Below are 14,888 nucleotides of genomic sequence, written 5' to 3'. Positions count from 1 at the left end.
ATAACACAAGCAGAACTTAGCTTATGCAGGGCAGACAGGCCACAAGAACGATCCAGGAGAAAGCAAGACCAATACTGGAACATTGACTGAACATTGAGGAAAGTACAAAGGAGGAGGCCGAGACCCCCCGCGGATTGAATTAATTGACATTTTTATTGTATTGGACACTCCCACCCCTCCTGGATCTAGAGATTTTTTTTATTTTTTTTTACTTATTGTGTTTATATGAAATCTTTGTTGAAAAAGATTACATTATTACTCTGGAGCTTGAAAAGAATAACCAGAGCTTCCAATACAATAAACTCAAAAAAGAACCTCCCTCCGACAATCTTCGCACACGTCAACACAAAATAAAATTTAACTTTTATTAATTTATCAAATTAAGCTGGAAGTAGAAGATGCACAAAAAAAATGGAACAATATCGGTCACCAGGATTTTTCCACACTGAGAGCAGAGTAAAATAGGGGCACAGACCCTGATTCCAGTAATTTGTCCTTTGCTGCAGTTTTGGTAAAAATCCATTTTCCCTGCTGCAGATTTACCAGTTCTCTGAATGTTAAGCTCTGTATAATCCCGCCCATACCACTGATGGGCAACTTTTCTATGTACTCTCTGGATAGGCATACCGTTGTCAGTCAATGGTGGGGATGGGGTTGTACAGAGCTCACAAATATTAAAGACTTCATGGCAACAAATGCTGATAAAAATCAGTTTCAGCTGATTCTACAGCAAGGAGTCCAGTAAGTGACCGATTTCTGGAATCGGGGGGTCTCTGCCTCTACATTATGCTGCTCGCAAATTAGGTAGCAAACACCTGGTGACAGATTCCCTTTTAAAAGGCGATGTACACCTCTACAGTTTTTTAATTTGCATTTACCTCCTAAATGTAGCATTTTGTATGGTTTTCATTACCTATTATATTGCTCTGCTGCACAGTCACTCTGCTTGCTGCTTTGCAACTTCTTGCCCATTATCAATCAAAGCTCTGCTCCTGCCTCTGACACTTCTGTCTTTTCTCCACCTCCCTTTTCTGTGTGATGCCGAAGTCAGACATCCATGAACCATAGTTCTACCATCCGTGTCTATCATGAGCTGCATTCAACAGCCTCATAGGTAACATTCATGATCCATGTATGAACCATGATGGCTAAACCGGCGGATCTAAAATCAACAAGACTTGTGAGTCTGTTGATTTTTGGGTCAGCCGGTAACGATCCCTGTGTGGCCTATATTAAAAAAAAAAAAAAAAAAAATTAATTAACTGGTTCATGCAGCTTTACATGAACACCCAAGCCTTACACTATGGCTGGTCCGAATAACTATAGCAATTGTTACCATCCACCTCTCGTGTCTCCCCTTTTCCTCATAGTTTGTAAGCTTACGAGCAGGGCCCTCACTCCTCTTGGTATCTGTTTTGAACTGTATTTCTGTTATGCTGTAATGTCTATTGTATGTACAAGTCCCCTCTATAATTTGTAAAGCGCTGCGGAATATGTTGGCGCTATATAAATAAAAATTATTATTATTATTATTATTGACTGGAGGCCAGGAACAAAGAACTAGGTGGAGTTAAATAGAGCAGCACCTAACGACTTAACCCCGTCACCTGAGGAAGGAAACTCAGAAGCCGCAGCCCCACTCACATCCACCAGAGGAAGCTCATAGACAGAACCAGCCGAAGTACCACTCATGACCACAGGAGGGAGCTTGACCACAGAATTCACAACAGGAACGGGAGCGGAAGACTGGAGGGCACGAAGGCGATCATCCACAGAAGCCATAAAATTTAGAATATGACCTTGAGTGTCATGCTGTTGGGCCAGCTCCTGTTGGAGACTTGCTAACTGAGAGGTGCTCCCAGGATCAGAGGCCTGTAGGGATGAGAGTCGGGACTCCATGGACTTCAAAAAGGACATAATCCTGGACTGATTCTCCCGGAGGAATAATTCCTTCTGGGTAGGAGTAGGGGTACCAGCGGGGTCCATGGCCTGTTTGTACTGTGAGGTTTTAAGGAATTAAAGAGTGAACCCGCAGATCCACGACAATGAACCTCCCAAGGGTGAGCTGACCAGGTAGACCACCCCCTATACAGGGAGCGTTAGGGGCAGGCCCAAGGGAGACTATTGCCGCAGAAGCTGGGACCTGGAAACAGGTAGTTGGAGGTACTAAATAAAGATGCTAAGCGAAGGATGGACAGAGCGGGGTAAGATGTAGTTCGGATTGGTATGAGCAGAGTACAGGTGAAACCAAGGGAGCTCTGGGAAGAAGGGACACCAAGGAAGTTGGACAGGACAGAGATGCCAGACAGATGGAATACGTGGAACACACTAGGAAGACTGGACTGGACAAAAAGGCCTAGCAAAGGCAGCGAAGCAAGGCTAGCTGAACAAAGCAGAGACTCTGGACAGGCAGTGCAGAGACAAAAGTGGTCCTGGGTCACAGAAACACAAATGACAAACAGGCAAAGAGCAGAGGAAGGAATTACCTTATATACATGACGTGCTGAAGGACTTCTGGGTCAGAGTCACCCCAGGATCATAGAGAAAAGGTATGGAGCGCCTGTAGTTCAGGAAAGAGAGGTGCACGTGTGCAGAGAGGTGCTGGAGCGAGGAGTGCGCACACGCACCCGCCGAGAACCAGGAAGAGGACGTGCACCTGCAAGAGGAGCTCACCGCCGCGGGTGAGAAGAAGCGGAGGAGACGGTGGTGGACCCAGCAGCTGGAGGAACAGGGGGAGCGCGCCGAAGCACGTAAGTATGGGCTGGAGTGGAGTTGGACCCGGCAGCAGATACTGCGAGAGGAGAGGCGGCCATGACAATTGTCCTCTCTGTCAACCCAATCATTGCCTTCTGCCCCATCACCCCATCACTGCCCTCTCCTCCACCTACACACACACACACAGCATCATTCACCTCTCTGCATACACACACATACACACAGCACTATTCACCTCTCTGTATACACACACGCACACAAACACACATCTCACCTCACCACTGTGCACGGTATCCTGAAGCTGCACCATCGCCAGTAGCTTCCTGTCTCGCACAGCCATTGGGCTGAATGATGATGTCATTCAGCCGCTGCTGTGTGAGACAGGAAGCGTAGGAAAGAAGCAGGATGGATCCATTCCCTGCAGCTCTGCTCCACTGCCATTCTCTCTTGCAGGCAGTGGAGCTGCAGAGATTGCTGCCTGCCCGCCGCACATGAGGGCAATCTAGCCAGGGGCCCCTCGGAACCTCGGGGCTGGATAAACTTACTAGATTTCCCTCATTAATAGCTGCCCTGCAGGGGCCCCCTGCGGAGCCTCCGGGCCCCAGTGCAGCTGCACCGGTTGAATCGGCGGTATGTCCACCCATGCTGATAGCGACATTTGCAGCCTCCCAGCAGTGTGGTGCCTCATTCCATGCGCCCTAGTGACACAATCGCAGGGAACCAATGAGTTGCTGAGGGATCTGCTGAAGACACCCCTGCCTGTCATAGTACTCCTGTGAATGACAATTTCTGGCTGTTTATAGGAGACCATGATTTTGCTATATACAGTAATACCGTAGTATTGCTGTATATAGCACAAGTGTTCAGGCGATTGCACATTCAATTCCAATAGGGGTACTGACAAATACAGTAAAAAGTGAAAAAAAAGTTTTAAAAAATATAAAATAAAAAGTTCAAGTCACTCTCCCTTTTTCCTTATTAAAAACAAATAAATAAAAAGAACACATACATTATGTAGTACCGTTACATTATTATTATTATTATTATTTATTTATATAGCACTATTAATTCCATGGTGCTGTACATGAGATAGGGGAGTTATAGATATCGTTTACAGTAAACAAATTTACAAAGACAGACTGGTACAGAGGGAAGAGGACCCTGTCCTTGCGGACTTACATTCTATGGGTATCCTTATTTTGTTTATCTATTCTAAATGGACCTGACAATCAAAACAAATGAACAGATCTGTGAACAGAGCCTCCTCATCTGACAACTTTAGAAACCATTTTAGATAATCAGATAGTTTAATTATTTGTGTGTTTTTTAGGCCTAATCTATTTTGGTACAGTCAGAAACCTTTAAAATCAAAGTGCCGAAAAACCTACTGTATATACTCGTGTATAAGCAGAGTTTTTCAGCACATTTTTTTGTGCTGAAAACGCCCCCCTCGGCTCATACACGAGTCACGGTACAGAAAGCTGGCAGGGGAGGGGGGTCGGTGGAACAGCGGGTGCCAGGAGCCGGCGCACACATCATACTCAGCTATGTCTTTCTTATACTCCGGAAATCAGAACTGTACACAGTATTCTAAGTGTGGTCGAACTAGTGACTTGTGTAGAGGTAAAATTATGTTCTCCTCATGTGCATCTATGCCTCTTTTAATGCATCCCATTATTTTATTTGCCTTTGTAGCAGCTGCCTGACACTAGCCACTGAACATGAGTTTGTCATCCACCCACACACCCAGGTCTTTTTCATTGACGGTTTTGCCCAGAATTTTAGAATTAAGCGCATAGTTATGCATCTTATTACTTCTACCCAAGTGCATGACCTTACATTTATCCCCATTAAAGCTCATTTGCCATTTATCAGCCCAAGCTTCTAGTTTACATAAATCATCCTGTAATATAAAATTGTCCTCCTCTGTATTGATTAACCTGCAGAGTTTAGTGTCATCTGGAACTATTGAAATTCTGCTCTGAATGCCCCCTACAAGGTCATTAATAAATATTTTAAAAAGAAGAGGGCCCAATAATGACCCCTGTGGTACCCCCCTGCTAACCGCGACCCAGTCCGAGTGTGCTCCATTAATAACCACCCTTTGTTTCCTATCCCTGAGCCAGCTCTTAACCCACTTACACATATTTTCCCCTATCCCCATTATTCTCATTTTATGTATCAACCTTTTGTGTGGCACCATATCAAAAGCTTTTGAAAAGTCCATATACACTACATCCACTGGGTTCCCTGTTATGGACCTGGTGGTTAGGAGCACCCGGAACGACCTGATGGGTAAACTCACACAGGACAAGCTCTGGGAAGTGGGAGCTCTGCTGACCGCAACCCCTAATCCTATCACACAACTAGAAATAGCCGTGGACCGTACCTAACTCTACCTAGACGCCTCTTCACAGCCTAAGAGCTAACTAGCCCTAGAGATAGAAAATAAAGCCTACCTTGCCTCAGAGAAATTCCCCAAAGGAAAAGGCAGCCCCCCACATATATTGACTGTGAGTAAAGATGAAAGTCACAAACACAGAAATGAAACAGGTTACAGCAAAGGGAGGCCAGACTTACTAAACAGACCGAGGATAGAAAAGGTATCTTTGTGGTCAGCACAAAAAACTACAAAAGACCACGCAGAGTATGCAAAAAGACCTCCGCACCGACTCACGGTGTGGAGGTGCCACTCTGCATCCCAGAGCTTCCAGCTAGCAAGGCAAAATCATGATACCAAGCTGGACAAGGAAATAATGAACAAATAATAACTAGCAGGGACTTAGCTTCTGCTGAAGTAGACAGGTCACCAGAAAGATCCAAGAGCGAACTGAACCAGTACAAGAACATTGACAGCTTGCATGGAGTAACGATCAGAGTGGAGTTAAATAGAGCAGCCAGCCAAGACTAAACTAGGTCACCTGTGGAAGGAACCTCAGAACCAGCAGCTCCACTCACAGCCACCAGAGGGAGTCCATGGACAGAACTCGCCGAAGTACCGTACATGACCACAGGAGGGAGTTCGATAACAGAATTCACAACAGTTCCCTTGGTCCAGTCCGGAACTTACCTCTTCATAGAAGCTGATCAGATTAGTCTGACAGGAACGGTCCCTAGTAAACCCGTGCTGATACTGGGTCATGAGGTTATTCCTCTTCAGATACTCCAGCATAGCATTCCTTAGAATGCCCTCCAGGATTTTACCCACAGTAGAGGTTAAGCTTACTGGCCTATAATTTCCGAGTTCAGTTTTTGTCCCCTTTTTGAATATTGGCACCACATTTGCTATACACCAGTCCTGTGGTACAGACCCTGTTATTATGGAGTCTTTAAAGATTAAAAATAATGGTCTATCAATGACTGTACTTAATTCCTGCAGTACTCAGGGGTGTATCCCATCCGGGCCCGGAGATTTGTCAATTTTAGTGATTTTTAGATGCTGACATATTCCTGCTGGGTTAAGCAGGTGACATTTAATGGGGAATTTTTATCACTAGTCATTTTGTCTGCCATGAGATTTTCTTGTGTAAATACTGATGAAAAAAAGTCATTTAGCATATTGGTTTTTTCCTCATCCTCATCCACCATTTCACCCAAACTATTTTTAAGGGGGCCAACACTATCATTTTTTAGTTTCTTGCTATTTACGTATTGCACCCCTTACAGCTCTATTTAGCCATATTGGTTTCCTCCTATTTCTAGTATGTTTATTCACATACGGTATATACTGTGCACAGGTCCTATCCAGGATGCTAATAAATGTCTCCCATTTTCTTTGTGTATTTTTGTGTCTCAGGATATCATCCCAGTTAATTGCACCAAGATCATCTCTCATCCGTTGGAAATTTGCCCTCCTGAAGTTTAGTGTCCTTGTAACCCCTCTATTACACATCTTTTTAAAGGATACATGAAAACTTATTATTTTGTGATCACTATTTCCCAAGTGACCCCCAACCCTTGAATTTGATATGCGGTCTGGCCTGTTGGTTAATATTAGGTTTAGCAGTGCCGCCCTTCTTGTTGGGTCCTGAACCAGTTGTGAAAGGTAATTGTCTCTCATAGTTTTTAAAAAATGATTACCTTTGCTGGAACTGCAGGTTTCTGTTCCCCAATCTATTTCAGGGTAGTTGAAGTCCCCCATAATAATGACTTCTCCTTGAGTCGCAGCTTCATATATTTGCTTATCGAGGATATTCTCCATTGCTTCCATTATTTTTTGAGATTTATAACAAACCCTTATCAGTAATTTATTATTTTTTCCCCCTCCCCTTATCTCCACCCACAGGGACTATACATTTTCATTAGATTCACCTATGTCATCATGCCGGATGGGTTTTAAGGACGATTTTACATATAGACACACCCCTCCTCCTCGCCTATCCATTCGGTCATTTCTGAACAGACTATAACCCTGCAAGGGTTTTGAATAACTGTTTTTACATATGTAAAAGTCCAGTCTATCAAAATATAAAATTAATTAACCTAACAGTAAACAGCGTAATGTGAAAAAAAATATCTAAAACGCCAGAATTACGGTTTTTTGACCATGGCAACACTACAAAAAAAAGTGCTATAAGAGGTTATCAAAACATCATCTACCACAAAATGGTATCAATAAAAATGACAGCTCACGGAACAATGATTAAGCCCTCACAGAGCCTTAGTGACAAAAAATATAAAATTCTTATGGGTCTTGGAAAATGGTGACACAATTTTATTTGACAAATTTCCACATTTTTTGCCACTAAAATAAAAAAACTATGCATGTTTGGTATCTCAGCAATCAAAGTGACCTGGAGAATCATACTGTCAGGTAATTTTTACTATATAGCGAACATGGTAAAAAAAAAACAACACAAATTAATAGTGAAATTGCACTTTTTTTCCCAATTTCCCCACGCTTGGAGTTTTTTCTCACTTTTCAGTACATCACATGATAAAATTGATACTTTAAGTAACAAATACAACTTATTCCACAAAAAGTAAGCCTTCATATGCCTATGTTGATAAAAAGTTATTTCTCTTGCAAGGAAAAAATGAATACACAAAAACAGAAAAAAAAGTATTGTCAGGAAAGGGTTAAAGGGTAAGTATAAACTTCAACAGTTTCCAAAACAGAAGGGATACAAAAAAAACATTTGAAAATTAGAACAATGTGGTATTCCCAACAGAATGTCGCCTTTTGGGGATCTTATTGGTTGTGAGTCTGTAAAATTGTGGGATACTGACATTTTAAATGTACCACTTTAAGGCCGGCTTCACACTTGCGAGTTTTACGGACGTAAGAGCGCAGAAACTACGTCCGTAAAACTCGCAAAAAATACGGCACAATTATTCTCTATGCCCCTGCTCCTATCTGCCGTATTTTACTGATCAGTATTATACGGCTTTCTACGGCCGTACCAAATCGCAGCATGCTGCGTTTGTCACTGTACTGCGCAAGAAATACGCCAATGAAAGTCTATGGAAGCGTGAAAAATACGGATTTCACACGGACAAGCAGTGTGACTTGCGAGAAATACGCAGCGCTGTTAGAGAGAAAAGCCGGTAATTCAGTGCGGTGTACAGTAAAATCACACTGACAGCTTACAGTCCAATAGGTAGAATAAATGTGTACACATAGAATAGGTATATATATATATATGTCAGTGAGACACATATATGTATATATATTAATATTTATTCCAGCGCTATACAGCTTGAAAGCCGGTAATTCAATTACCGGCTTTTTTTTTCTCCTTCCTAAACCCGACATGATTTGAGACATGGTTTACATACAGTAGACCATGTCTTCTCTCCATTTTTTTTGCCGATTCCACACTACTAATGTTAGTAGTGTGTATCTGCAAAATTTGGCCGTTCTAGCTCTTAAAATAAAGGGTTAAATGGCGGAAAAAATTGGCGTGGGCTCCCGCGCAATTTTCTCCGCCAGAGTAGTAAAGCCAGTGACTGAGGGCAGATATTAATAGCCTGGAGAGGGTCCACGGTTATTGGCCCCCCCCTGGCTAAAAATATCAGCCCCCAGCCACCCCAGAAAAGGCACATCTGGAAGATGCGCCTATTCTGGCACTTGGCCACTCTCTTCCCATTCCCGTGTAGCGGTGGGATATGGGGTAATGAAGGGTTAATGCCACCTTGCTATTGTAAGGTGACATTAGGCCTAATTAATAATGGAGAGGCGTCAATTATGACACCTATCCATTATTAATCCAATTGAATGAAAGGGTTAAATAAAACACAAACACATTATTTAAAATTATTTTAATGAAATAAAAACAATGGTTGTTAGAGTATTTTATTCTACGCCCAATCCAATCACTGAAGACCCTCGTTCTGTGAAAGAAAAAACATAATAAACCAACAATATACTTACCCTCCGCAGATCTGTAACGTCCAACGATGTAAATCCTTCTGAAGGGGTTAAAACATTTTGCAGCAAGGAGCTTTGCTAATGCAGGCTGCTCCTCGCTGCAAAACCCCGGGGAATGAGTCTAAATATAGATCAATGAGCTATATTTAGCTTCATTTGCGGTGAGGCGCCCTCTGCTGGCTGTTTATAGATCGTGGGAACTTGCCTAGAAAGCCTGGGAGCTTTCTAGGAAATTTCCCACGATCTATGAACATCCAGCAGAGGGCGCCTCACCGCAAATGAAGCTAAATATAGCTCATTGATCTATATTTAGACTCATTCCCCGGGGTTTTGCAGTGAGGAGCAGCCTGCATTAGCAAAGCTCCTTGCTGCAAAATGTTTTAACCCCTTCAGAAGGATTTACATCGTTGGACGTTACAGATCTGCGGAGGGTAAGTATATTGTTGGTTTATTATGTTTTTTCTTTCACAGAACGAGGGTCTTCAGTGATTAGATTGGGCGTAGAATAAAATACTCTAACAACCATTGTTTTTATTTCATTAAAATAATTTTAAATAATGTGTTTGTGTTTTATTTAACCCTTTCATTCAATTGGATTAATAATGGATAGGTGTCATAATTGACGCCTCTCCATTATTAATTAGGCTTAATGTCACCTTACAATAGCAAGGTGGCATTAACCCTTCATTACCCCATATCCCACGGCTACACGGGAATAGGAAGAGAGTGGCCAAGTGCCAGAATAGGCGCATCTTCCAGATGTGCCTTTTCTGGGGTGGCTGGGGGCAGATATTTTTAGCCAGGGGGGGGCAATAACCGTGGACCCTCTCCAGGCTATTAATATATGCCCTCAGTCACTGGCTTTACTACTCTGGCGGAGAAAATTGCGCGGGAGCCCACGCCAATTTTTTCCGCCATTTAACCCTTTATTTTAAGAGCTAGAACGGCCAAATTTTGCAGATACACACTACTAACATTAGTAGTGTGGAATCTGCAAAAAAAATGGAGAGAAGACATGGTTTACTGTATGTAAACCATGTCTCAAATCATGTCGGGTTTTAAGAAGGAGAAAGAAAAAGCCGGTAATTGAATTACCGGCTTTCAAGCTGTATAGCGCTGGAATAAATATTAATATATATACATATATGTGTCTAATGACATATATATATATATATATATATATATATATATATATATATAGACAGTATATATATATTTTTTTTTCTTTTTGGGACACATGGATCATTTCTATAGCGGTATGTTGGTTTTGCAAGCCTGCGAGAAAACCACGCAGTACGGATGCCATACGGATTACATACGGAGGATGCCATGCGCAAAAAACGCTGACACACCCTGCCTACGGAGGAGCTACGGACCACTATTTTCGGGACATTTCAGCGTATTACGGCCGTAATATACGGACCGTATTTTCATACGCTGAGTGTGAAGCCGGCCTAAAAGTGTTGCCCACTTTCAGGAAAGTCTGGACCCCTGTAAAATAACTTAAATAGCAAACTCAGCAAGCACTTACCCTCCCTGGATCCAGCGTTGGCTCCCAGCTTCTGCTCTGGTTTTGGTGTTTGGCCTGCAGTGATGACATCACTTCAATGACAAGCTTCACTGCTGTAGCCAATCACTGAGCTCAGCAGCTTGTGCACTTGAGTTTAGCGACTGTGCCACTAAGCTCAGTGATTGACTAGAGCGGTGACATGTACTGTTGACGAAACATCGCTGCAGCCAAAGCACTAAGACCAGAGCAGCAAAGCAGAACCGCCACTGGATCCAGGGAAGGCGAGAGTCTGCTGAGTTTGTTATTTTTGTTATTTTACAGACCTGGGACTCACTTTCCTAAAAGTGGACAACCCCTTTAACTTGGAATAACAGTGTAGCGTTTGTCACAGTTTTGCCTAATAACACTGCCATGAGAAAACAGTCATATCTAAACATCCTACAATACCAACTTCTCTCTATAACCCAGGAACAATTTGGGGAAGCACAATTACTTTTCAATCATGATGATGCATCATATCACAAGGCAAATGTGATAACTTAGTGGTTCAGTGAACTAAACATTGCAATTATGGGTCCATGGCCAGGAAACTCCCCCCAAAAGTCCCCAAATCTCAATCTGAATGAGAACCTGTGATAAATCCTCAAAAAACACATGTACTTAAAAAAACACATAAATTGCAATTAATTTCAAATACTGATAGGCAAGAATGGGTTGCCATCAGTCAGGATATGGTCCAAATGCTGATATATATAGCATGCCAGGGAGAATTTTAGAATCCTTGAAAAAAACAATCAACCATGTAGATATTTTTTGCATAAATGTCATGTGTTTGTTAATAAAAGTGTAAACACTTGAAATGCCATCAATTGTTCTGCATAGACACATGTGACTAAAACATCTAAAAACATTTGAGAAGCAAACATTGTGAAAAACAAAATTATGTCAGCCTCAAAACATTTGGCCACAAGTATAGGATTAGACTTAGGGAATCAAAAAAGTGCCACCTCTTAACACTTGCTGATTGATTTAAAAAATCCTGGCGAACAGCACAAGTCACAGAAAATTGGAAAAGGGCAAATGTTGTCCCTATCTTACATAGTAACATAGTTAGTAAGGCCGAAAAAAGACATTTGTCCATCCAGTTCAGCCTATATTCCATCATAATAAATCCCCAGATCTACGTCCTTCTACAGAACCTAATAATTGTATGATACAATATTGTTCTGCTCCAGGAAGACATCCAGGCCTCTCTTGAACCCCTCGACTGAGTTCGCCATCACCACCTCCTCAGGCAAGCAATTCTAGATTCTCACTGCCCTAACAGTAAAGAATCCTCTTCTATGTTGGTGGAAAAACCTTCTCTCCTCCAGACGCAAAGAATGCCCCCTTGTGCCCGTCACCTTCCTTGGTATAAACAGACCCTCAGCGAGATATTTGTATTGTCCCCTTATATACTTATACATGGTTATTTGATCGCCCCTCAGTCGTCTTTTTTCTAGACTAAATAATCCTAATTTCGCTAATCTAAGTGGGGATTGTAGTTCTCCCATCCCCTTTATTAATTTTGTTGCCCTCCTTTGTACTCTCTCTAGTTCCATTATATCCTTCCTGAGCACCGGTGCCCAAAACTGGACACAGTACTCCATGTGCGGTCTAACTAGGGATTTGTACAGAGGCAGTATAATGCTCTTATCATGTGTATCCAGACCTCTTTTAATGCACCCCATGATCCTGTTTGCCTTGGCAGCTGCTGCCTGGCACTGGCTGCTCCAGGTAAGTTTATCATTAACTAGGATCCCCAAGTCCTTCTCCCTGTCAGATTTACCCAGTGGTTTCCCGTTTAGTGTGTAATGGTGATATTGATTCCTTCTTCCCATGTGTATAACCTTACATTTATCATTGTTAAACCTCATCTGCCACCTTTCAGCCCAAGTTTCCAACTTATCCAGATCCATCTGTAGCAGAATACTATCTTCTCTTGTATTAACTGCTTTACATAGTTTTGTATCATCTGCAAATATCGATATTTTACTGTGTAAACCTTCTACCAGATCATTAATGAATATGTTGAAGAGAACAGGTCCCAATACCGACCCCTGCGGTACCCCACTGGTCACAGCAACCCAGTTAGAGACTATACCATTTATAACCACCCTCTGCTTTCTATCACTAAGCCAGTTACTAACCCATTTACACACATTTTCCCCCAGACCAAGCATTCTCATTTTGTGTACCAACCTCTTGTGCGGCACGGTATCAAAAAACGAAATAATATGGAGTCAGGAAATTACAGACCAATGAGCCTTACTGCTATAACAGGAAAGATCTTTGAACAAATTATTAAAGAGCATGTATGCAAGTACTTGGATAAGATTACAGAAATTAACAAGAGCCAACATGGGTTTGTAGCAAACAAGTCATGCCAGGCTAATCTAATGTCTTTCTATGAAGGAGTCACTGACTGGGTGGATAAAGGAAATGCAGTAGATATAGTAAATCTCAACTTCAGCAAAGCATTTGATAAAGTATCTCATACTATCCTTAGTGAAAAGAAAATACCAAGTATGGGATTGACAAGGCTACGGTTAGGTGGATTCACAACTGGCTCAATGATCGTACTTAATAATTGTGTCACCCTGTGACAGTCTTCATTACATAAGGGGGGCCTCAAAATGTTCCTTTCCCGGGGGTACTCTTGAAGGTAGTGAGGCCCGAGTCTCCGAACTTTCTATTTTCTAACCACCTGGTATTGTCCTAAGCTGTCCCTTCCTCCTCCTTCAGGAGGCCTGGGACAAATATGTTAGCGTATATACCAATGAATGTCAAAGGTTAATGGAGAAAGCATACACCAAAAACAGCTGACAGCAATCTCCAGCAGCAACAATGAACTCCAACTTCAGCACACCAACTCCAGCAAGCCAGGATCAAAACTTTTATAGGCAGGGATGAGAAGGTCCAAACAGGTTTTATAGAGAGAGAAAACGAGCAGGTCAGGAGCAGCTGAGATGGAGCTGCATGTCTTCAACCAGCTTACAAAGACTCGTTAACCTCATCATCACCAAAGAAAACAAAGTCCATTTAATATGAGGAACAAAACACATAGGCTAAATGGAAGTTCTGCAATTCATAGTACATAAAGATCACCTGACCCCAGATCTACCAAGTGGAGTTCCGCAAGGCTCTGTCCTGGCCCCAGTGTTGTTCAGCATATTTGTAAATGATTTAGATAAGGGAACTGAAGGTAAAATAATCAAATTTGCAGATGATGCAAAGCTAAGAGGGATAGCTAACGCTAGAGAAGACAGGGAAAGGATTCAGAAGGATCCAGAAAAGCTTGAACACTCAGCAGTGACAAAAACAATGGTATTTAAAAGAGAGAAACACAAGATTCTACATCTGGGCAAGAAAAGCCAAAATTGCATCTACAGAATGGGAGGAATAGAACTAAGTAACAGCATGTGTGAAAAAGACTTGGGCATACTAATAGATCACAGACTGCACATGAGTCAACAGTGTGATGCAGCAGCAAAAAAGGCAAACACAATACTAGGATGTATTAAGAGAAGCACAGAGTCTAGATCACGTAAAGTAATTATCCCCTTCTACTCCTCCTTGGTCAGGCCTCATGTGGAATACTATGTCTAGTTCTGGGCACCACATTTTAAAAAACGCATTAAAAAATTGGAGCGAGTTCAGAGAAGAGCTACCAGGATGGTGAGCGGATTGCAAAGTATGTCCTATGAGGAACGGTTAAAGGATTTGAGAATGTTTAGCTTGCAAAAAAGAAGGCTAAGAGGAGACTTAATAGCTGTCTACAAATATCTGACAGGATGTCACAATGTAGACATCTACATTATTCTCATTTGCACATGGAGATATGAGAAGTAGCGGAATGAAATTGAAAGGCAAAAGATACAGATTAGATATAAGAAAAACATTTTTGACAGTGTGGAGAATTAATGAGTGGAACAGGTTATCTTGAGAGGTGGTGAGTTCTCCTGGAAGTATTCAAACAGAGGTTGGACAGATATCTGTCTATGATTCTATGATTTTATGACAACAAATTGTAACAGCTTTGCTGCCAAGACAGGGCTGGTAAAACTAATAAGGCAGCTCCTACTGCATGCATCAGTGACACCTAGACTCTGTGGGTTCCATGGTAAAAACATCATTACTAGAGACGTTTACTCTGGATGTTTGGGTCCAGTGAGTCCGGCCGAACAGTTAGAAAAAGTTTGGATACTAGAACAGTGCCCGGACCCAAACCCACACCCCAATCAGTTGCTTGGG

Source organism: Ranitomeya imitator, chromosome 1 (genome assembly GCF_032444005.1).
Source record: "Ranitomeya imitator isolate aRanImi1 chromosome 1, aRanImi1.pri, whole genome shotgun sequence".
Lineage (NCBI taxonomy): Eukaryota > Metazoa > Chordata > Amphibia > Anura > Dendrobatidae > Ranitomeya > Ranitomeya imitator.
This window is presented reverse-complemented; position numbering follows the sequence as displayed.